Raw genomic sequence first — 24,996 nt, 5'->3', positions numbered from 1 at the left:
GTAGGTGTGTTGCTAGACAGTCTCCAGGCTTCTCCGTCTGCGGGTTTATTTTTCTCCCCTATCACTCTGGACCATTCCCAGTGAGGACTGCGTTGTTCTGTTGTGGTTTTAATATGAAGATGCACATCTAGAACAGTCATTCAAGCTTTAATTCTTCTGAAAGGAATCTCACTCGTGCAACAAAATGGCTTTGCAAGTCAAACTGATACAAAGGGACAATCGAGGATACAGTCCTTCAAAACTGCACTGTTGCTTTGAATCAAAACACTAATGTAGAGGAAGGAATTTGCACTAAATTGCCAAATCAGTGAAATTAATGCCCTGACTGTGATCTATGAAGTCTTTCTGACACCAATCATACTGTAAGAGCTGTTTTTCCTTGCTACAATACTACTGTGAAAGTTCTGTACAACCTACATAGAGACAGAGAAGTATTTATCTGCAAGTGTGACTTTTTTGGAGGGCATGGGGAAAGTCTAGATCAACAGACTGCATACTACCTCTGATTTTCTGCCACACAAACCTTGAGAACAGTGGAAGAAAGCACTGTTTCAGGAAGTTGGCTAGCAGGACCAAATTAACAAGAAATCATATATGCTCTTTTCATAGAACAGGAGCAGTTGACACATCTTTTGCCACAACTTTTTCCTCCCCAAAGTGTTGAATCATATTCAACATTTTGTCATAAAACACATAAAGTCTGTATCTGAGATAAACCCACGCCTTTCTTCCTGTGTAGGTACAGCCCCACATTTCCACTGTTGTTTGCAAATCCAGTAGATTTTAATACATTTTGAGTCTGTTCAATTTGAAATTCAACCCTTCCACTCTGTCCCTGCAGCTAGATAATTTGTTTCTGTGATAATCAGCTTTTACCTAGAATTTATGCCAAATCTGCCAGTGCACTCATTTTGTGTTGTTTTATTTCCATTTCATGCTTCCAGGCCAAATGAGAGGGCAATTACATTCCCCTTAGGTTAAGAATAGTTGAAACAAAAGAAGCTACTGCATAAGAGTGGGCAGGGACTAGCTAATACAATTCAACAAATACCATTTGGTGCCGTGAAGTAAAAGGGATTGCTTGGATATGAATGTGAAAGCTGAACAGCAGAAACATGTTGAGTGCAGACAGAGAAATAACAGCATGCTAAGAGGAAAGCAAGAAGGAGGAGTGGATGCTGGTGAGACAGTCAGCACAAGGAGTGCACAAACAGTGCAAAAGCAGTTCAATGCACTCCTGAAAAAAATAAGTCTTCTGGTAGAAGTGGAGAAAGACTTGCAACAGATGACAAAGCAAGCGCTTCCAACTGACTTTGCTGCAGAGTTTAGGGTGATCGGGCCATATGAACTTTTTCTGCCTATACAAAGGATTGCATAAAACAAGTATCTGACTCCACCATCACTGTCTCCTAACACAGAGAGCCCTGAAACACTGGCTAACTGCTGGGGACAGACAGACATTTCTGTATGCCACTGTTCTCCGATTGCCCTATGAGTCACCACCATTTGCACAGGTTCAGCTCTGTCTTTTGGGCCACTCTCTCCTGCAAGGGGATGGCTCAGATTTGGCATCATCCAGATTCATAAAGCATTTCAAAGCATAACTTCCACTGAAGCCTTAGGTCTTAATTTCATAAATGCCTTTGGGATTTTCAGTTTCCTCAAGCTTTTGAATCAAAACAACTGGTTTTTTTGCAATGCACTACTTACCTTAAAAACTCTCCCAGAACTGCTGTATAAGTTATCATGCACAACTCCTACAAATTATTCTCAAACTTTACTTTTCCAATAGATTTGTAAGAAGCAAATGAATTATATGTTAGTTTTGTGGCAAGAAAGGTGAAGGAACAAGGTAAAGCTGCTAGGGAAGGAGTGGAAATCCAGGGCTGCATGAACTAGTATTTTTTTCTGTGGATTTGACGTAGATACATACCATCTGAGAGTTTGATTTTGTGAAAAGGGAAGGAGTAAAGGAAAAGAGTATCCTGTATCTGTAGATTTTTGGAGAAGTGTTTCTCTTCTAAAGCTTCAGCAGACAGTTTCATGGCAGGTGTGTAGTATGATTCTGGCCTAAAGATTACCTCATTCTTCGTGAGACTCCTCAGGCAGGGAATACATGGCATGTTATACAATAATATACGAAAAAAAGTACTTTCACTAATGATTATTTCATCAAAAGTTGGTTTTGACTGACCTTCCACTGGTTGTTAATTTAGTGTATGAATTAGCCTGGAGAATTCCTGGTTCGCTGGTCATTTTTGCCTTCCCTGCATAGTCACCTCTTGCACAAATTTTGTGCCAAGTGTGTCAGTTTTTCAATTCATCCCCGTGACCCGAGTCATCGACCAAGAACTGCATTTCATGCAAATTGCAGCTGAGCGTTCAAGGATAAGACAAGGGGTTTCTCTCCTGGACCATTCCCAGTGAGGACTGCGTTGTTCTGTTGTGGTTTTAATATGAAGATGCACATCTAGAACAGTCATTCAAGCTTTAATTCTTCTGAAAGGAATCTCACTCGTGCAACAAAATGGCTTTGCAAGTCAAACTGATACAAAGGGACAATCAAGGATACAGTCCTTCAAAACTGCACTGTTGCTTTGAATCAAAACACTAATGTAGAGGAGGGAATTTGCACTAAATTGCCAAATCAGTGAAATTAATGCCCTGACTGTGATCTATGAAGTCTTTCTGACACCAATCATACTGTAAGAGCTGTTTTTCCTTGCTACAATACTACTGTGAAAGTTCTGTACAACCTACATAGAGACAGAGAAGTATTTATCTGCAAGTGTGGCTCAAGATCACTTTTCTCCCCTTGAAAAAGATCCTGGCATCTCTGTTCTTCCCTACCAGATCCCAAGGCAGGGCTCGCTCCCGTGTTTGAGGTACAGCTGGATTTGGTGATCCCAGATTTGATATTTCATCCCTCCTTGGACCCTGGCACAAACGATGGCTTCTATGATATGGTGGAAAGTCTTCTTAATGACATCTGCCGGATCTTGTCACTGGTGCCCAGGCTGGCCGAGCACAGTGGGTTCCCCCACTATCAGCTGCTCTGTGGGCCAGTGGTCCCACCTGAGTGGCCCAGTACCTCTGCTGTTTAGGACAGATCCCTGGCAGCTATAACTGTGATGGCCATCTTGACTTTGGTGTTTTACCATTTCTCTACAAGGGCTGTGAGTTTGTCCCCTGAGGCAGATCAATGCTGTAATTCTAGCACTGTAACTTTATGGAAGCTTTTCAGCATCACAGCTTGATTTTTCAAAGCCAGTTTTGAAAACTGAATAGAAAAAAGAAAAATAGTTCAGAAAAATTAGCCCCAAAATTCACTTTTTTTCCAATACTGAGGAATCATGTCACCACTCATCTTATGCTTATTTTAAGGAAGGCATCCTCCTTTTGAACCTTTTAGAGATTCTTCTGTCTGAAGTCCCTTTTACTCCCACTCAGCAGCTTGTCTCCCCTACCATCTCTCTTCATCTTTTGGAAAGGTTGCGGAAAAGCCTTTCCAGCTGACACAGACCCATATTAGCATCTGTGTACTCTACCAGTACAGGGCACCAGCTACTGTCCCTTCCCAAGAGCCTAGGCTGGTGTCCTGGCACCCAAAAAAATGGGTCAGAGATTTTATGCATGTGCTGACCTGCCTGACAATGTCAAATGAGCTGTCAGTGCTACCACAGAACACTCTTCCCACTGTTTTCTTTTCCATGGTGGAAAGCAGGGGTAACGTGGAAAACCTCCACAGTAGCCTCCTGTTGCTGGCCAGAGGTTTGTTACTGGACTGGGCATTATCCAGTGGCATCTGCTGCCTGGTTTATTCCAATTTATTCTGCTAAGCCCCTGTCTGGGTCAGTCTACTCACCCCTCCTTCCCTCTGCTGAAGAACAATTCATCTCTTGTCATCTCTCAGTTTGAAACCTGCTTGCTTGTGCAGACTACAGAGAGATGGTTAAGAGCCACTCCAACACATTCATAATGACTTAAAGGGAAAAGAATGAGCAAATGCAAGCTGTAATGTCTTCCAATCCACCAGATAAAACATAAATAAAGATTTAAGTCTCCAAAATTAAAAACAGGTAGGTAGCCACAGTACTATTAACCACTGCTTTGTAACACTTCTCTTATAGTCTAAAGATGTCATCAGTGTTTCAATATTTGTGTTATCTATGTTAAACAACAATAAAGCTATCAAAACAGAGAACCACCTCTTGAAAACCTCCATAATGGCTAGTCTATGCTCTAGACTATACAAATCATACCATAAGAAAATATCCAGATGAATTATATTTGCTGGGAACTGGTTTGGTCCTTCAGAAATTACTCATCTTGCAAAGTAAAGCAATAATTTGCGGCACATACTGTTCTAAACTGTGGATCTACGTGGGAAAATGCATACCTCACACTGCAATTATAGGCCAAGAGAACCAAGTAGTTGAGTCTCTGTGTAAAGTGATCAGCTGTCACTGTGATGGGTAAAGGGCTATTCTAAAAATGATGTAAATTGGCTCCTTTCTAACTATTAAACTTTAAGTACTGTACAGTTGCTGATGGAACTGCAAGTCTACAACAAGGTAACAAGCTGTCTATATTATCATTTATAATACTGGCGATGCTCTCTGAAAATGTATGCATATTGGTTTAATCCTCCCCTAGTCCTGTCAGGTATACTACTAATTATCCTGGCTTATGCTGTTGGAAAAGGGGCGCATACATTCTCATGTCAGATGATTGCTGAAACAGTGAGTTTTACAATACAGGAAATCATCCATTGTTTCCTTTCATTTATAGAAGCGTATATAAGGCATTTCACTGTAGCTACAAGAAAATAGGCAAGCTGTTTTAAAGATGTGGGTATAAAAACTATGCTGTTGTCTGGTACCTCATTTTCAGCTGAACTGAGAAAACTTTCTCAAAAACCCCTTCATGCTTCTTCAAGTATTTCTGTGTCTACCTCCATCTTCTTGCAAACAATACTCTGTGTATTATCCAGAGAAGAACAAAATTACACAGAACACAGATCGTGGGTCTGCAATCTTTTCTTTGTTTTGGGTTATAATTATTTCCAAGTGTTTTCTTTTTTGACTGTTATATTTATCTTAGGATAATGATGCTGGGACACACTATAGTGTAAGCTCCAATAACAAACCTATTAAGTACTTAATTTCTGAGATTGAATTTAAGCTACAAGCAATAATATTTATGTATATTTTAAAATAAAAATTACCATTTTGAGAAAAACTGAAACCTACACACAACATTCAATATGCATTTTCCCTCTCCCCCCTTTATTTTGCACATTCATGAAAACAGAAGAAATAAATGAGTATAAACAATATTAAGCACAGTGTAGGAAATGTTTGCACTGAACTGAAAAGCACTGGAAATGATATCATTGTATTAGCATTTATATGACATCTGCATACCCAAAGTATTTGCTTGAAAATAGTTAGCATATGCAGAGTAATACTGGAAGCCCTATGAGTTTAAAAAACTCATGGGACATACCAGGAAAACGCAAAACAGATGGGCTCTGAGTCTAAAGAATGTCAGGTCTCCTCATTTTTAAATGTACATGGAACAAGCTTTTCCAGCAAAACTTGTATTAATTTCTGAAGGTGAAAGTTAACCTGAAATGGACTCAAAGTGCAAGTACAAACATAAATGAAATTTAGGATCACGTGGTTACTTACTGAAAAGAAAAAGTAAATGTGATTTCCATTGCATTAGAATTTCAGGCAAGTAATGTATACAGTTCATTTATATATTTAGCAATAATTTGCCCTGAATGACAAAATCAATATTTACTGTTTAAAACACATGAATTTTATATCATAAAAACATTAAATATCCTGGTCCACAAATTCTTTTGGGACTCTACAGGGTAGGAAGCTAGAATAAGCTTTTCTGTGTAGATCTGTTCCTGAATAAATGCTCTTATTCTAAGCATATTTAGAGTAATATCCTCCTCTTACTCCACCTAGTTCTTAGTCTATATACAAGGACCAATTGGTGCAAATCAGGGAGCAAGACCAGTTGCAAGACCTTAAACTCATCTTACAGAGCAAGTAAAAACCGACAACAAATATCTGCAAAAGAAATTCAAAGTTTTGATTTTGAGATATTTCAATTGGGCTGATTTTTAAGGTATTTTCATTTACAAAACCTTAAAAAAAAATAATCAGAACTCTTTATGAATATATTTATTCTAGAGAAACACAATTTAAAAAAACCCTTTTGGTTCAGTTTTGATCACTGTTCCTCTACAAATTCTGCTCTCTGTCACTCTGGATTTGCAAGGAGAGGCTGGGGCTGTTCAGCCTGGAGAACAAGGGCTTGGGGGGGGATCTTATCAAAGTGTACAAATACCTAATGGAGCAACTGAAGATGGGCGAGACAGGATCTTTTCAGTGGTGCCCAGTGACAGGATGAGAGGCAATGGGCACAAATCAAAATACATGAAATCCAGTATGAATACAAGAAAAAAAACCTTTTTAGTGTGAGGGTAGTCAAACACAGGAACAGGTTGCCCAGAGAGGCTGTGGAGCCTCCATCCATGGAGATATTTCAAACCTGACTGGATACGGTCCTGGGCAACCGGCTCTATCTGACACTGCTTGAGCAGTGGGGCTGGACTAGATGACCCGGAGAGGTCCCTTCCAACCGAAACATTTCTGTTCTGCAGCACTCCAGCCGTGGGAGCTATCCCATCCTGTCTCTGTGATCCCAATGAGATTGTAGCTCTGCAATTGCACGCAGATGTCTAATTTATTCTCTAATCTTACAGTATGGCATGCTTCTGGATTATTGGTTTACTTTTGGACTACCAGTTTGAACTCATTGTAGGGAATCAGAATTCCTTCTATCTAATGAATGTTTGGTGACTACTGTGAGGTGGATTTTGAGTCTCACATTTCCTTCTGTAATGCATCTCTAATAATTACAATGAAAAAAAATTCCAAGAGATTTTTTTATAGCTGTGTACATGATTTAATTACATTAGTCATACAGAAGAGATTCATATTGTCATAGTAACTAAACCCAAGATTCTTTTTTCCCTCTTAAACCACCACACTATATTATATAAATATAATATTTTGTCTTGTTCTTGGAATGGCATGTCTGAACAGTTCTCAGGGTATTTTGGGGGGGGACATACATTCTAGTCTGCTGGTCAGATATAGTTCCTCATCTCACAAATGCTGTTGCTTAAGCTTAGCTCTAAGCAAATGAATAGGAGCACAAGACCCTACTCATCTGTGCAGAATTAAGTATGAGTGCAAAGATTCAGGTCACTAGAACACTGAAACTCAATCTTAACTTTAGTTGGAATTCAGGCATATGCTGGCATTAATCAAATGATAGACTGCTTCACCTGATTCAGGGCCTGAGGCTTTGCAGAATTGGGGCCTTAGGACTGGACTTGCAAACAAATCAAGAGACCACCTTCTATGTCTTGGGGTTATTTCTTATCACCAGTTCTGTGGGAAACACCTTTGCTACAGAACAATCCATTGATACTGCAGTGCACTGCGATGTACTTTTTACTTGAATAATTAATCTTTGTTCACCCTTAAACTTATAAGGAGTTACTCTGAAGTAATTAATTTTGCCAAGTGTTCCTTTATATTTACATTGTACCTTGTTCAGAAAAAAAAAAAAGTAAAAACTGATTATAAACCTAACAGACCATGTCTTCGATTTTCATTGGGCAGAAAATCAGTCATTAACCCAGGAAAATCAGTAATTTTCCTGCACAGCTGCTCAAACATGCTGGGGCATTTACTGTGGAAAAAAAGGGGGGGGGAAGACATTATCAGCATTGTAAACCATTGATTAGAGTTTATTATACAAAATAATTACATTTAATCAATTATCACAGTTAACAAGTGATTTCTTGGGGATTATTATTACCTAATTGTTATTAAAGATCTGACTACAGATGGCATATGCAATTCATTGCTTATTATTACTTTTACAAGCACAGATGGCACAGTACAACCAGAAAGACTAGCAGACAGTGATCTTTTTCCTAATATAATAACAAATGAATGTGCTGAATGATTTTTTTTTAGTCTTGCTAAAGTGCTGCAAAATAGCTAATGGACGCAACTCTTCAGATCATTTTGTCTCAATAGCAATTCCTACAGATTGCATGTAGAAGCCTGTTCAAGAGATTTCCAAATTAATATTACAGACTCAAAATATTTGCGTTATGATCCTCATTCCAACTTGCCTGAAACTACGCTTTGCGTAAGAATCAGTTTAACTTGAACTCTGTGAACTCTACTGGCAAAACTTCTAAGGCATCAAAATATCAATAGCAGTCATACAAAGAAAGAAAGAAGTTAGCTCAAGAACATTTTAAGGCTATTTATTTAAAAACAGACTGGTAGCTCTTTAAAAAGTAGAAGAAATAAAAAAGATACTTATGTAAGAGCCAAAAAAAATCCTTTTAAGATAGCAAGAAAGAATTATTTCAGCAGAAGATCAAAAGTTTGTTCAGGAACAAAAACACAGCATGCATGCGATACTCTCCTACCTTCCTTTCCATCTTTGGGTCCTAAGTGAGTGGGTGAGAGGATAAGTGTGTGATTTTACTGACTGTTTAGTTAGATTAAATGGATGCCTAAAAGCAAAACAAGTGTGCTGTGATAACTACAGCTTAATTCTTTTGGCCAAGTCTATTCAGCAATTATGTCTTGGAGTTACATTCCCTCTCCGAGTCTCCACCTCTAGTAAGCAAGCCAATCATGTCATTCATGGCTGAATGGAATTATCAAAATATCTAAAAAGTGTTACACTCCTAAGACATAATTATAGTACTCCTGCATGAGAGCATTTATAGTCAGCAGTTGCACAAAGCTGGAACATGTTTTCACTATTCATCTTAGGTCATATTAAAAATGTATTTTTTGCTCTGCTTAAAAATATCCTAATCACATCTCAGAAAAGGCAAACAACAATACTAAGTGTTATGATTAGAGAAATGTTATCGGAATACTTCAGTTTTGAAACAGAATGAAAAATATATCTCATGAAAAGGACAGCAAGCATTCCATCATGTTAAGTATAGATAATAAAAATAGGAAAAAAAAATGCAGAGCCATACACTAAAATAAATAAATTTTTTAAAAATCATGTGATAAATAGGTCAAACATAGGAATAGACAACTTTTTTTTGCAGAAGGCATATATCACAATAGCTATATCCCTAAGTATGTAGCAAATAAAAGTGGTGAAAGTAACACTATTTATTTTTAAAATACTTGTATGGAAGTTCTGTCATTATACTAATTCTGCCATGCACTGATTATGTCTCTAATTTATATCTGTAGAATGGCACCCCGCTAACACTTAAGTTTGTTATTAAAACCCTCCAAAGATAACATCGTCTACTTTCAGGCCCTTCTAAGCCTGATTCGGCATGCCAAGCTATCAACAAAACCAATTCTATCTGATCTTCTGAATAAAGTTTTTAATAATGGAGTCAACATCTATCCTTATATATGGTATACTTACAAGGTCAGAAATGATTTAATTACCTTGTCTTATTGAATTACTACTCAACAGCTGAGCTGTGGTAACTGGCAAAGTGCATACCCTAGAAGAATCCATTTGGTAAGTAAAATCCATTAGCTTAAACCACTATGAAACTGTGCATAAGAAAATCACCATCAAGGAGTTGTGGTTTAACTGGTGGTTTGATCTAATGTGTTTCTCTTATCACAGCCTGGCAGAGAAGCAGTCGCTTGTTTGGCCACAATAAGATGATTGCTTCCATTCTACGGCCATTTCCTTACACATTTGCCATTAACTTCAACAAAGAAGGGCCTGGTTCTACCTGTCTTATGTTAAAAGGGTGCTATTCAGAGTAGGCATGGCAGAAAAGCACCCACTTGTAATTTCTTTCCCCATCAGCTTACTTCAATTGACAGTAAAATAATCTTGCCTTTAAGGCTCTGAAGAATACAGGAAATAATACAGACTGTTAGGTGGGTTGAAAATGGCAGATATATCAGGTTCAGAGGGTAATAATCAATGGTTTGATGTTCGCTTGGTGGTTGGCAACTAGCAGAGTACCCCTGAGATTGATACTGGGACCCTTATTGTTTAGTGCATTCATCAAAGACCTTAACGATTTTGGAATGTACCCTCAGCAAATTTAAGTTAGAGGGTATGATTACCGTAACAAAGAGCAGGCCCTGATAAACTGGAGGACTGGACGAGCAAAAACCTTATGAAATTCAACGAGGAGAAGCATCAAGTTTTGCGTGGCAGGTGCAGCAGCTCTGGGCAGTGCTACAGTCTGGCAGGCAGGTCGTGCTGGAAGGAAACCTGAACAGGGTGCGAACCAACAGTTCCCTCTCATCAGTAGTAAGGCAAATTGAGTGCTGAGCTGGTACACGGTCAAGGAACATTGATCTACTCTGTAGACCTTGTCCTCTTGTACTCTGCTTGCTGCTGGTGAGGTTGCATCTGGAATATTTTGTCTAGTTTTGGGCCTCCCTATTGAGGTGAAACTGGAGATGGTCTAACTGCAGGCTAGTAAATAGGACATGACGTAGGAGAGGATGAGGGAGCTTGGCTTCTTTAACCTGGTTAAAATGAACTGAAGATGAGCTAAAGGAACTGATTATAATAAATAACTGAAGGATAACTACAAAGATGAGAGATGAGCTACTCTGTAGTATCAGATGATACAGAAGGGGTAACAGCCACAAGGAGTGACATGGGAGGTTCAGACAGGACGTTAGGAAATGTCCTTAGTTTTTCACCAAGAGGGTATTACAGCACTGAAGCAGGTTACCCAAACACTTTGTGCAATATCCATTGTTAAAGAGTTTCACAACTTGGCTGAACAAAGCCATGGCTGACCTGACCCAGTGGCAATCCACTTTGACTATGACTTTGGAGTAGAGTCTCCATAAATCCCTTTCACCCAGCTTTTCTATGGTGCTAGAATGCTATGGCTTTATGGTGTGTCCAGCATAGGAACTGTGTACAATTCAGCTAAATATTTTGGAGATCAGTAGCAGTAACAGTATCAGTATCAATAACACAACCATTTTCAATGCACAAAAGTCATGGCAGCCAAATGTTCAACACCAGCTGGCGGAAGCAGAGCCAGAAGGGATCAGAATAGATCATATACTCCATGGTCATGGTTCAAATATAAGACTACGCTCCACCCCCACCCCCCCCATCCCCAACCCCCCAAAAAAGTAGTCTTTTAAGCATTAAGTATCAAAGTTTTCAAATTGGAAAAAATAAAAGAAAAATCCCCCAAGTATTCTGAAGTTTATTTCAAATTTTTTTTTTTAATTATACCCAGCACTAAGCTTCCTGTGAAGACAAAAACAGGAGTGCAAACTCTTCATTAGATTTTTCTGTCATCTAAAGATACTCACTTTCTTCTCTTTTCAGTATGGATTTATTAGGATAGGAAAAACTAATTCCTGGAATTTCCAAGAAAAAGTTGATCTAATTGTACACAAAATACTTAAAAATCTCTGTTGCTTTCAAATAGGATGTGACTATAGAAGGATGTTTAAATGTCTTCTTGTTTCTGGGCTGTAATTGTCTCAGTACAATATGCTTTTCCTCCCTAGTTCCTGTTTTTTAGGTTTAAATAAGTTGTGTAGTGTAGAGGAAACAATTCTGAGTTTGTATCATAGAACCACAGAATGGTTTGGGTTGGAAGGGACCTTTAAAAATCATCTGGTTCAACCCAGATTATCTAGTCCAACTCTGATGTTTCTTTTAATATGTTTTGTGAAGTGCTTTATTTTTAACTTTTTCTGGTCTTTGCCATTTAATCACTTCCCCACTTGGAGATTGCTCTGCCTGCTCTTCTCTGCACCTTGCTCTGAGAAGTGTTGCACTCATAGAAGCACCAAAACCTGGATATAATCACTGAGAATGATCACTGTTATTATACCAGCCTGTGGGAAGTGTTGATGGAGAAGGGAGAAAGTGGATCCTCACGTTTTCCTTCAACATGCTCCCCCTGGTGTGTCATGTTACATTATTCTCCGCTGCTGATGTAAGGAGAATTTATTGTACAGCTGCCATGGATCTCTGGGGCATGGATTACTTTCCCATCTCCCTTTTTCGCTAACCAGTTCAATGTCAGCTACAGTCATCCATGCCCTAGCCTCTCTGTATCCTTCCACACAGGCTATCTGAAGCCTGCATACAAATGTATGGTGTAACATTTTCCTGAAACCATCAGCCATCTGGACAATAGAATGCAACCAATAAGTTTCTGTAAAAGTTCAGATAGTGCTGCCCTTAGTCAAAACATCTGTCATAGAGAGTAATGAAGTTAAAATTAGAGCCAAAACTTCATTGGCTTGATCTGGCAGTGAATACTTCATTGGTCCTTCTGAGGGAAGTATTTCCATCTTTGGTGAGATCCTGCAAAATATCTTTTTATTGTTACAGATGTTGTGGCTCAGGGACAAAAGTAACCTTCGTAAAAGTAATAAGGAAAATGTCACCTTTTCAAAAAAATATTTAAAACTGTGAAGGATTTGAGACAAACCGGTGTTCATTGGAAAGCCAGAACTCCTTATCAGAGCTAAGATGTAAGGATTTCAATATTCAGGTATGATTAGAAAGTAAGCCCATCTTTTTCTATCGTTCAAGTCTTTTTGGAGCGAATGGTCTCTCCCTGTGCAATAGAGGCTTTCAGCACTTTGGAGAGACAAGGCCAGAATCATGCTGTAAGGTTTTGAATCTCAAAACCTGGTATAGATTTATAATCATTAAAACAAGAATTAAAAAAAAAAAAAAACCCAAACCCCAAAACAACAACAAACCATGTAAAGTAAAGCAAACACAAAAGATCCCTTTGAAATACTTTTTTCAAAAGCAAAAGTAATGACCTGGATTCCTAGCACATGCACATGTTATTTATCAAGAAACAAAAGAACGTGCATGTGTATAGCTCCACAGGCAAGCACGGCAAGCAGTTTTATGTGATTGTTTGTTCAGGGTTTGTTTTCTTTTCAGCTGTGCTTTTTCTCCTTTTGTATCCATTTTCAAAAAAGTATGGGTTGTTACCATGCATCTTGGGCTTGAAGCTGCCAGAGTAAGTATTAGCAAAACTACTTGACACATGAGAGAGTATTTGTGCACTCTTCTAATCTGAGAACAGAAACAACACCATATGACTTGTCTGACCAGTCACAACTAATCAACACAACTAGAAAAACAAATATCAGGCATTGCATAAATACAGAAAACTGTTCACAAGCAGTCTCAGCATTACTGTTGCATAACAAACACTTAGATCTGCTCATAGATTGATCATAAGCATTAGGAAGAAGGAGGCTTAGGCTGATGAGAAACAGTATTACTTTCTTTCTGTTTTCTTTGATTTTGAGCATGTACACTTAAAGGAAAACTGCCTCCTGCTTGAATACTTCTCCATTAGCAAAATAACAATTCTAAAATAAGCTTCATACTAAGCTTTCAATTTCATTTTGCTTAAATCCAATGTTCCTTGCATTGAAGATCACCTAGCCCCAACTCTAGTTCTTACTTTCCTCAAGTTCTGTTTTATCCATATAACTGTGTATATACAGTACGTGTGAGTCAATCTATCAGTCTCAGTATGATGACCAAAAATATAGGAGAGCTGCAGTTTTGCTACAGTCAACCCAGGGAGTTCCCTTTTGGAAAAAGTGGATTCTCCTAAGTACTCTAAAATCCGCACACTTCCTCAAGTCTTCCTCCTGGAGACAGTGAAAGGCAGGGATAGAAAACCAAAGCTGAAAACATCTGCAAAAAGTGCAACAAGGTAGGGAAACACAACTTTTTTAATGCATTGCAGATTTTCTTCTCTTTTCTTGGCTTTGCTTTCCTTTGATTTTCTGTATGGACATTACAGTGCTATACTTGTTGTTCCTAAAATGGTCTCACTTGTTGAATATTTACCTCATGCTTGGCATCAGTTTCTCTGTTGGGGAAATCTATTAGAAAATGGTATTCAGACATGTATTTTTCTACTAAGGGAAGTCTAAACCTGACTCTTCTGAACCAGATATTCACTTCAGAATAAAACTGTCCTCTTCTTGAGGTCTCCTCCCTTTTGGACCAGGTGTATCACCTCTGGCTTGGGAACAGAGGAGCACACACGAAATGAGGTAGGTTACTCCTCTGTGTTAATCTAGAAGCTGAAGAATAATTTACTATTCTCAGCAGACTTACATATTTGAAAGCAACAGGGGCAGATACTTGGAAGGTCTGGGGACAATCCCTCTGAGGACTTTGCAGCATTAGAGCTCACTGTTCAGCAAAGGGAGGCACTTGTTATTTCCACCTTTCCTCCAGGTCTGTGTGAAGTATTTTTATAGTGCTCCTGACTATCTTCCAAGACAGGGAGAAAATACCAAGATAAGAAGTCAAGTGGCTGTTGCTTTTTACACATACAAGGGAGGGAATTGCTAATTCAGAGCTGTTTGCAGTCCAGGGACCTGTCAGTAGCCCATCATCATTAAACACATTTAATATGACTTGTCAGTAACAGGATGCTGAATTTCCCCTTCAGCAGCACATCTCTCAGATTCTACTTCTTTATACTCTCAAATCCAGTTGGATAAGTTGCAAGTTCCTATTTTTCAGGAGAAGATGACTGCACCTTTTCAGAAGCAAGTAACTCAGACTTCTGAGTGTCTCCAACAGATGAAGGAAGCTGACAACCAATTCATGAGGACTGAAAAGTCAGTAGACAGGAACCAGTATGAAAGAGCTTGCCTGGCAGCACTTCTTCCATCACCTCATATCTGGGAGAACATAAACCTAGGCACCAAAGTTTTCAACATGGAACTCACCTAAGTGTTTGGTGTTTACAAGGCTGCTACAAATATCACCAGCTTGACTAACTTTCCCTATGTGGTCGCTTGGTATTCGAAATCTAGATATCCCTGTATATGGCTTTCCTCATGTGCCTAGGTCAATAGACAAGCTCAGATCGTGCCGAACAATTCTAACACAACTGCTAAAAACCAGGTGCTTTGATCTGAAAGCAAGAGTGTTCACTGCCCACATTTTTAATAAAATGCTAAATAAAGCACTCGTCAATAGAAAACTTTGGACAGAGAAAACTAATACCTGTTCTTCCTGGTTACAATAATCACCAAGATACATAGAGTCACAAGAGCATTGACCACGTGCAGCCAAAACCATAAAGGTCATGAGGTGATCTGGTAGAAACCAGGACGCCTTTGTAACCTTCAGGTGGGCGTGAAGCTAAAGGCCTGCTATTACATTTACACTCGCATGTCTGGATCTACTAATTGATCTAACTTTAAAAAAATCATAAATGTAGACAAAATTACTTTGAAAATTGCTATGCTAGCTGCTTTCTTAAAAATATCTTCTTGTAACTTACCTAAAATGTTTAAACTCAGAATTTTAATTGTCAGTACAAAATATATTTATTTTAGCTTAAATGAGGTCTGTAAAACAAAATATTTTTTACTATCCATGGATCTTTTTCTGTTTTGCATATTGATTTATATTTCCCTTGTCAGAGCTGGTTCAAGATATTTGCAGTTTCACTTGTCTCTGGCGTTAGGTAGCTATTTTTTGAACAATTCACACAGAAAAAGATTAAACTTATGATCACACTGACCACAAAATGTATTTCCACTGCCACTTTCACTTACTCCCTTGATTTGAATGGTTTTGCACAAGCAGAATTGGTTTCAATTTGATAAACCATTTTGTTGGTAGTGTGTTTGGTGAAGATATCAAAGAGTGAATTCAAATAACCTTATTCTCCCTGCCTGACCTGACTCTACAGTCTTAAGACAGAAGAAAATAGAAAAAGCATGGTCAATATTAATATTGTACTCCCAATGATCTGGGGTAAACATAGTGAGAAGATCAGATGTACAAGGAGGTGCTATTTTTGCGTACTCACTGTTCAGAGCAGAACCACACTTCAGCAGCTTTAAAGAAAGCATTCACAACATTTTTGAAATGCAAGCTTGAATCACAGAACATACTGTGCATTGAAAGACATCCATCTAAAGAACAATGAGTAGGCATTCTATTTTTGAAAAATGTGAGCAAATAAATGGCACCATAATACATTTATTTGTAATGTGTAACAACTAGTTCTAGGGATAATTGCTAAGTGCTTGTTTACAAAAAATCAGTTTACTGAATACATTTTGAAGTGGGCTATTAACGTCACAACCTATGTGTCACCTGCAGAAAGTTGTTGATTGTGACTATGTTCACTTATCTTCAGAAAACAAGTAAAAAACAAATAGAACTATCATTTATCCATCTAAATTCAAATGTAAAAAACATTTGCTGACTGTTGCTGCCATGAATTCAGTCCATAATTTCAGAGAACTTAGTTGTGTACACAAAAGCATCTTGGATAAAAAGGAGCAAGTGTTACACAAAGCACCGGGAAAGAGGAGCTTCCAATGCCTACCAACCTCTTCATCACTAATACACATTTCTGCAGTAGTAATTGGTTTTCCATGCAGCAGGCAGTTTTGCACTTCCTGATGAAAGAAGGCATTTTTATCACTGAAAGCCAACATGCGTTTCTAAACCACACCTAAACCTACAAAAACGCAAGATATAGCTTTTAACATTAGTAAGCCTCTTCCCTGCGTTACAATGCAGACAGTACTGTAAGCCAAAGACTGGGACCTCTAATAGCCAGAGATCAGTGAAAGCATGTAAATCCTCACAGGAGTGCCCAGGACCAATTTCCCTGACAAAACTTGGGAGTGTGTATTTAGGCTTCAGAATAGAATAAAGACTTTGAACCCCATTTTGGGTAAGAGCAAGAGATGTTACTCATATCTTGGTCAAATAGGCTTTTGATAAAGTAGGGTGTTGGCAAGAAAGCAAGGAAGACAGACAATTCCCTTTTTCTCTCAATCTCTTTTTCCTCTCTCATTTCCACTGCTTCCTTCTGTCTTTCTGTGTGATTGGCGTATTCAGCTCTTGTCATTCCCTCCATACCTTTCTTGTTCAGACATCCACATCCCCAACCAGCTAGATAGCGCTGACATTTATGTGGGCCTAATCACCACTGTCTGCAAGACCATGCCCAGAAAGCTTATAGCAGCCCTCTGATGTTGCAATCTAAGTCCAAAATGAAGATTTTGAAAACACCCACCTAGCTGCCGTTCTAAGTATAGATGTGTCTGGTTTGGTAGGCACCCAGCTGTGGGCCTTACCCCTCCCTACAGGTAAACAGCGCTGCATTTTCCTATAGCCAGAAATGTCTAGTTTATACCTGGAGTTAGGTATACTGCTTCCTTTGTGGGTGCTCGTCTGAGCCATCTTCCTCTTTCAGCCACCATAAAGTCTCTTCAAGTCCTGGCAGTGGGCAGGATACTAACTTCTCTGTCAGCCAGAAAGGAGCTCCGCTCTATGGGTGCTTCATGGGGTGCAGAAGCTGCCTACACATTTTTTTCTGCTCCTGAACAAAGATTTTGTCCTGTAACTGTCTAAATATGGTAAAACTGGCTTACTATATGTATACAAGTTTCTGTACTGTTCTCTCTTGATCTTTTTTTTCCTCTTTAGGACAATTATATGCCTTTATCTTGATATTCTAACTGAGTATATTCTAACTACTTGTTAGTGCCAATAGCCTGATATGTATTTAACTTGATTTGTTGGTTTGAACTGTAGCAAGCCTAGGGCAGTATTAATATGCTGCATGTATTAACATATAGAACATGACTCTGGTGGAAAAAGTAATTCTTTAGTTAGGTTAGGTTTTAGCTGGGATACCACCACTCCATGGAGAAGAACATCTTTTTACTTTTAATAGTTTTGAATGCCTATTTTCTTTTCCGTTGTAGAATGGAATAATGAAAATGGAAATTGTTATAGAATCATTCACTGAAAATAGCTGAAGTAATAACATGGAGATGAATTCAAGTTTCATAGTGGGATAAACAAACAAAATCCCCAGGAAGCTAAACTTGACAAACACTAGTAACTTTATAGTACTTGTTATTAATATTAAAGCTTTCTCTATGTGTTATTACCTGAGCTATGTGATTCACAGTTTAATTAGACAGGAAAACCACACAGAGCAGCAAAGCAAATTGTCTCTCCCATGAAAACTTTGAAATTTCAAAATATATTCTATTCCACACCAGGATAAAAGCTATGACCTTTTGACATTTCCCATTTAGGAAACAACATACCACCTTAGAAAGCACTCACACCGAGATGAAGGCACAAATCACTTCCCTTATTTAGGCTGACGTATCAGCTTTCAAGTTAAAGACCCACAGAATTGCTCTAGGCATCAGGCTGTGCAAAACTCTTGTGTGGGAAGGCAGTAGACATGCTCTTTCCTTTCCACTGCCACCCCTAGTTTGGCCTTTCTCATTAAAATGTTTGTATACATGTAAACACATATATATGTATTTAAATTTTGACCAGCTGTAAGGACAAACTTTGTAAAAGGTTTCTTTAGGCCTTGTGATCTGTTCTTTCACTAGGCTGCGTGAGGCAACATTTGCTTTGGGGTGTTTTTGCCAGTGACTGTTGTAGATGGCATCCTTTTTGCAGCAGTATTGGGGTTTTTTTTGTTGCATTCATCTTTCTTACACAGTCATCCTGAAAGTTTTCTGGCTCAGGCTTTTGTGTATAAACATTTAGATTCAATAAACCAAAAGAAGAAATGATTTCTGAAGGGTAATGATGAGGAGTGTCAGTTCCCTACTGGAAAGTGTATTCATCTCTGAGAGAATAAATCTATTCAATTATGTACAATTCTTAGAGAGATTACATTAGGTCATTGTACTCATGTTGTGCATCTGAACTACTGTGCAGTTACTGTCTTCCAAAATCTTTACTCCAATCTTAATGCAAGCACTTTAAACAATAACAGAAATAAGCCTCAGTTACTCTCACTCCATGCAAATCCATTTGGGATTCACCACAATGAGATAAAGACGTGAGACCTATTTTACTCTAGTACCTGTTCCTTTCCCACTGTTTTACAACATTAAAATGAGTGTTAACACTGCAGGTGTGCATGCAACATGCAGCCACTAAGGAGACAAAAAAGGATGTTAGTTACCAAATGCAGGGTCTGATCCAGTCCTCCAGGGAATCCTTGGGAAACCAGTGGGTGTAATGCTGGATGCTGAAACAGCCTTCCAAGTCTTTTAGGGTCAGAATTGGTAAAGGTAAAATGTTAGTGAGGCATTTCAGTTTGTGATTTAAACATGAATAAACAGAGGAAAAAAGACTGACTTCTCAACTTGGTGCAATACCTCTTTCCACCACTCTACCTAGACCTAATTTATTTCCTCCTGTGAAAACCCATTGCTTTCCAACCATCATGCTTTTCTGTTTATTAATACCATATTTTTAATACGTTTATATTCTGTGATGTCTGGAGATAGGTTTTTACTAAAGCAAATGTCCAAACATAGCTGTGCAATGTGTTTAAAAATTCAGCATGACATCTATTAATGGAACAGTAGTTAGGCAAATAAATCTTCCATGAACTGAAATTAGAAAATTATACCTCAAAGTATTCACCCACCAAAACAGGCCATAAGGAGAAAAGAGTAATAGATTGTTGTCTTGCTTTTATTTAATATTTTAATCAAGCTGGCTTGAGTCCCACAATTAAACAAACAACTCTATCCCAAGGGATTTCTCAGAATGAACAAACTGCTAATATTACAGCAATATCTCATAACATCAGGTTTCAGGGTAATGAAATGGCCACAGCCTTTGCTTTCAGAAAAAAAAGAAAGGGAAGGGAAGGGAAGGGAAAAAGATCTTGGTTTAATAGTACAAAAAAATTTCCACCTTTGGATATAAGGTGATAATAGTGAGAGGTCAAGTCAATAAGGAAACTTCATTCTCAACTGCTGCTTTAAAATGGTTTGAGTTCCTATTACTTCCCACATGTATAAGTAACTTTGGGGTCATTTGAATTCTTAAAATCCTTCAAAACCACTATTTTTCATTTGTTGAATGTCTATGAAAGTTGTCTGGGACTCTCACTGAGGATAGCATAATATTGCAGCACAGAAGCTTTTTGTGTGCTAGGGGTTGGTTTGCAGTGATGTTATGCAAACTCTTGGCTTTTTTTTTTTTTTTTTTTTTTTTTTTTTAATATAAAATAGAACTGGCTGCTGACTGCTTTCCAGTTTACAGTTAACATCTGAGCTGGGCCAAAACCCAACTGTTTGCTGGATGGAAGATGCCATGTGAGGGAGAGTATGTATGTGTTATATTGGACAACACTACAGCTACCTTATCTTCAGTTGTAATGTAGATTATAAGGAGGGGAGTATTATAAGCTACATCTTCTCCAGGTAGAGTGATGGTTCCTGTACAACTGATATGCAAAATGTCCCACAACCCTGGTACATTAGTAAGCTGACTTAGTCCAATCCATTTAACTGATAGAAAACATTCATTACAATGGTAGGGTTTCTACAGATGTGTCATGTCCTTACAAGTTGGATTCTGGATAATTTTTCTTTCCTTATTCATAAGTCTTCCTGGTTTTGTTCACTTGGGAGTTTGGCTTAGCAAGGTTATTTGTATGGGTTTTTTAAGATATATTTTAGTTAGTGTTTTAGTCTGCCTTTATATTAACTTCAGATTAACTGCACACTCTTCTGGAAGATCTCATCTATGTATACAGTAAAAGCATGCTTATTTTTCTCCACTCACCTATATTTGAAATTTCTTTTCATAGGATCTTAATGAATTGCAGTAACATGATTTAGACAAGCATCTTAAGGAGAACATATTTACATTTCTGGAATGGAACTCTTGAGTTTGGGAATTTTTCTATTTATTAGCTCTTCTAGCCATGTGCCTTTTTAAGAGCCACACCAAAAAGCCTGCATGCAAAAGTAAGTAAATTACAGATACCTGCAAAAGACGTCACCTGTGGCAATCTTGCATTCTCCAATTGCCACACAGTGGCAGGGAAGCAGATGAATACTGCTTCCTGTTGTACATCTCACTTGTCACAGGATATATTTGTATTAATTGCAGACACTGAACAACAGTCTCTCCCCACGTCTCCTATTTCAGTCCTCTTTTTTTTGATGCTGTTTTCCAAGAAATGATGAAACACTTGGGGAGAATTGGTGAAGGGGAAACCTGAGGCATCTGCACAGAAATGTCATATGTTCCTGTGTTTATGCAAACAAGCTCACAAAGTGTCTGACAGTGGAAAGTCACAGTAGTTTGCCACATACAAGCCTGTCTGCAACTTCTGCTGACATGGTTAAAATAGCAAATAACCGAAACTAAAGTCATCCTTATGAAAATAAAAACCGCTTTATCATCTGTCAGGATGACCTTTATAGTGAGCAATCACAAGAACTGAGGAAAAAAAAAAGGTAGAATACCTATCATATTAGCCAAGTACGGTGTCTACTGGGCCTGTTTTCCCTAAACAACCCTTTTGCTTTATGCAATTTAAGCAGTTGCTTGCAAAGTCCAGCTTAGTATTCAGGATAAAACAGAACTGCAGATTTCTGGAAATATAATAATATAATAATAAAAAAAAAAACCTAATGAAAGCATTCAAAACTGGTGTGAAATTCATCACATGGATGAATCCAGAATGATTTTGTAGTATCAAGAGTACACACATGCTGGAAATGCTCTAGGACATTGTTTCTGTCATCTACATTCATTTTATCTCTGAATAAAGTGCTACCAACTTTAACAATTGTACTGGGTCTGGCTGGGATGGTGTTAACTTTCTTCATAGCAGCTTGTATGCTGCTGTGCTTTGCATTTGAGGCTTAAACCGTGTTGGTAATAACCAATGTTTTGGCTATTGCTGAACAGTGTGTGCCCAGCATCAAGGTTTCCTTTCTTCCCCCACACCCCCAAAAGCAAGTAGGCTGGAGGGTGGGAAGAGGCTGAGAGGGGACACCACCTAGACAGCAGACCCAAACTGACCAAAGGGTATTCCATACCACGCGATGTCATACTCAGGAAGAAAAGCTCAGGGCAAGGAGGAGGAAGAGGGGACATTCATGGTGATGGTTTTAGTCTTCCCAAGCAAGCATTATGTGTGCTGAGGCCCTGCTTGCCAGGAAGCATCCAGACATCTGCCTGCTAATGGGATGTAGTGAATGAATTCCTTATTTTGCTTGGCTTATGCACACAGCTTTTGCTTTCCCTATTAAACTATTATTATCTTGATCCATGAGTCTTCTTGCCTTCCTTCTTTTTTCTCCCTGTCCTGTGGGAGAGGGGAGTGAGCAAGCAGCTGGGTGGGTTTTTGGCTGTTGGCTGGGGTCAACCCACCACAACACTATTTCCAACTCTTTATACAGAGTCTGAGGGAGTAGAAGTATAGAACAAACATCTGAATCATCATCTGCTTTAGCTGCAAAACATGAGTATTTTTTAAGATGCATTTTGATCTGAGAAAAATAAAAACTATGTATTTTCTGAAGTCACATTTCTATGGCATTTTATGATATGCAAAGACTAGAGGCTTACTTATCTCTTTTCTGAAACACCTTTCATTAAAAATATGTTTGGTTATATTGGTCTTATCAAAATTATTTTTCACAGCTGATCCAAAAACTGAGTCAGGGTTTATGACTGCTGTGACTGTGGCATATGAAAGCTGGCTTTAAAGTCAGCAGTGTGCATACAGAGTTGCAGTCCAAATCAGGAGCAGGTGAGGGCAGGCTAACCTCCCATCTGGTTCACCGACACCCTTGGGTTCATGGGCAGAGTTGGCATACTGCTCCAAAGTTCTCATCAGCATAGTTTGGCTGTTGCTGTATCTCAGATACTTGGTTTAAAACTGGTTTTGGAATACTTAGGCGTAGGCATTCCATATTGAGCACCAAGTATACCAGTCATAAAATAAGAATTAAAAAATAATAACAATATTGACTCAAAGTAGACATGCTTAAAGTGCTTTTCACCAGAACAAAATGGTGTATTTAAATTCCAGAAAAGATAATGGTATTTTCCCTTTGTTCTACAAGGTAATGGCATTGACTGACTTAGTGTTAACAAAATGTATGCTCATAGTTAATCATTGACTACTGAGATTCAACAAAAAAAGTAGAAGCCATCACATAAGCAACAGTGAATTTTGCTATAGAATGATGCACAGTCAGAAGGCCCTTTCCTTATAGAAGATGGTAAAAAAGGTCTGGAGAGGCCCTGAACTTGAGCTCAATAAGGGCTCAGCACCCTTGAGTCCTTTCATCATCAACCACTGGTTGTTTCAGTCTTGCCAAAGAATCTTATTGTCTGTGCATGCTGTACCTGTTTTCTTTGTGTGAGTGAATTATACTGTCTGGAAGGGGGAATTAGAGATGTGCAAATTTACCTTTTCAGATGTAGGTGTGGGGATTCCTTTTCTCAGATTCCAAAACTCATAGCTAAATTTTGTTTCTTGAGCAAAAAGCAGATATGATTCCTTCTTCATAACCTTTTCATAAGGCTGTTTGGCCCTGATAATCAAATCCATACTTAACTAACCTGACAGTTTGCCTGGGATTCCTCAGTCTGCCAAAAAAATGTCAAATAGCATTGAGTGGTGAGGGGCTCTGAGATGCATCAGCTCATTCCTTCTCTGAACCTGATGGCAATACTGAGAGAATTGACTCTTCATTTGTTATTTGCTAAGTAATGGGATCCATGGGGCTCTGAAAAATAAAGTTAATTTTGCCTTCTATAGGTACAAAGGGAGCCATAACTCTGGTTTTATAGGTGGTTATGCTGATCCAGAACCCTGAGATCATTTAGAAAGCACATATTGTTCTTTACCTTTCAACACAGGTATCTGAACTGGTTTTCATGTGTATGTTTATTTGAATTGTATTGCATCTGGCACAGTAACCGCTATTCATCTGGAGGTTCTTTTCATCTTTTGTGAGCCAAATGGACATTTAGTACTAATACCAAAGATAAGATCAGATACACAGTTGACATAAATCACCCTAACTCTACTGAGCTGCTTGATTGCTTCTGTCAAAGTTCAGATCTTAAACTCGTTGCCTGCTTCCTTCTGCACAAAGTTAATATATACAGAAAATAGCATATTTCCTCCTGCTGTTCCATAAAGGATCATGTAACTAACCACAATCGACTCTGAAGCAACTAACCATGAAAGCTTCTTCACTATGGCATGGAGTCTTCAGTTGTTGGTGTCTAAATATCAGCATGGCACAGAGATTTTTGGCTGATGGTCTCTGCTGTGTGATCAGTTATCAATGAGGAATAGTTTAGATAAACCTGTTAACTTGGATGATGATACATTTAATTAGGAGCTGCTGTTAACTTGCCCACAAGCTTCTGAAAGTAGAGCTGGAGCCACCGCAGAAAGGATCCTTTTTTGTGGGTAAATGGAAGCTTGTGGTCAGTTTCTGTTAGCTAATTTGAGGCAAAGTATATAAATTTTTTTCCATAGAGGATGGTTTAATTTAGGTCAGCATTAACTCAGGAGTGCCCATGTCTAGCTTTGAACCCTTCTGGCACATGAACAGATATGTGCATACAGTGTCATGGGCAAAAGCAGGACTCCAGTTTGTCCTGCAAATTCTCTCAGTCTGTGCCTGGGGAAGAACAAAGACCCTCAAAGAGACTCCTTCTCCCAGCTGCTTCCAAATTGGGTAAAACAGCCATAAATGCTTTCATTATAATTCATTTTCAGTTAATAAGGCCTTGCTTCCTCCAAGCTGTTCAGAGTATCCCAAGCAAAACCTAATAGATAAGCAGGTTTTTACTTTAGTTCAGTGTTTGCAATAGAAACAAGGGTTTCATATCCAATTGGTCTATCTTTCCTTGCAATAACACTTGTAAGGTTCATATTTATATCTTGTTTGTGCAACTCACAAGCACACTGTAATGATAGCTTCAGGACCTTCAAAAGTTGGCAGTGAAGTGTATATAGAGACGTGTCTAAACCAGAGAAAAAATAAGAGATACTTGATAGTTGTAAGTAGTTACTATGAATGCTGTAACTGC

This window comes from Aquila chrysaetos, chromosome 23 (assembly GCF_900496995.4).
Source record: "Aquila chrysaetos chrysaetos chromosome 23, bAquChr1.4, whole genome shotgun sequence".
Taxonomy (NCBI): Eukaryota; Metazoa; Chordata; class Aves; order Accipitriformes; family Accipitridae; genus Aquila; species Aquila chrysaetos.
This window is presented reverse-complemented; position numbering follows the sequence as displayed.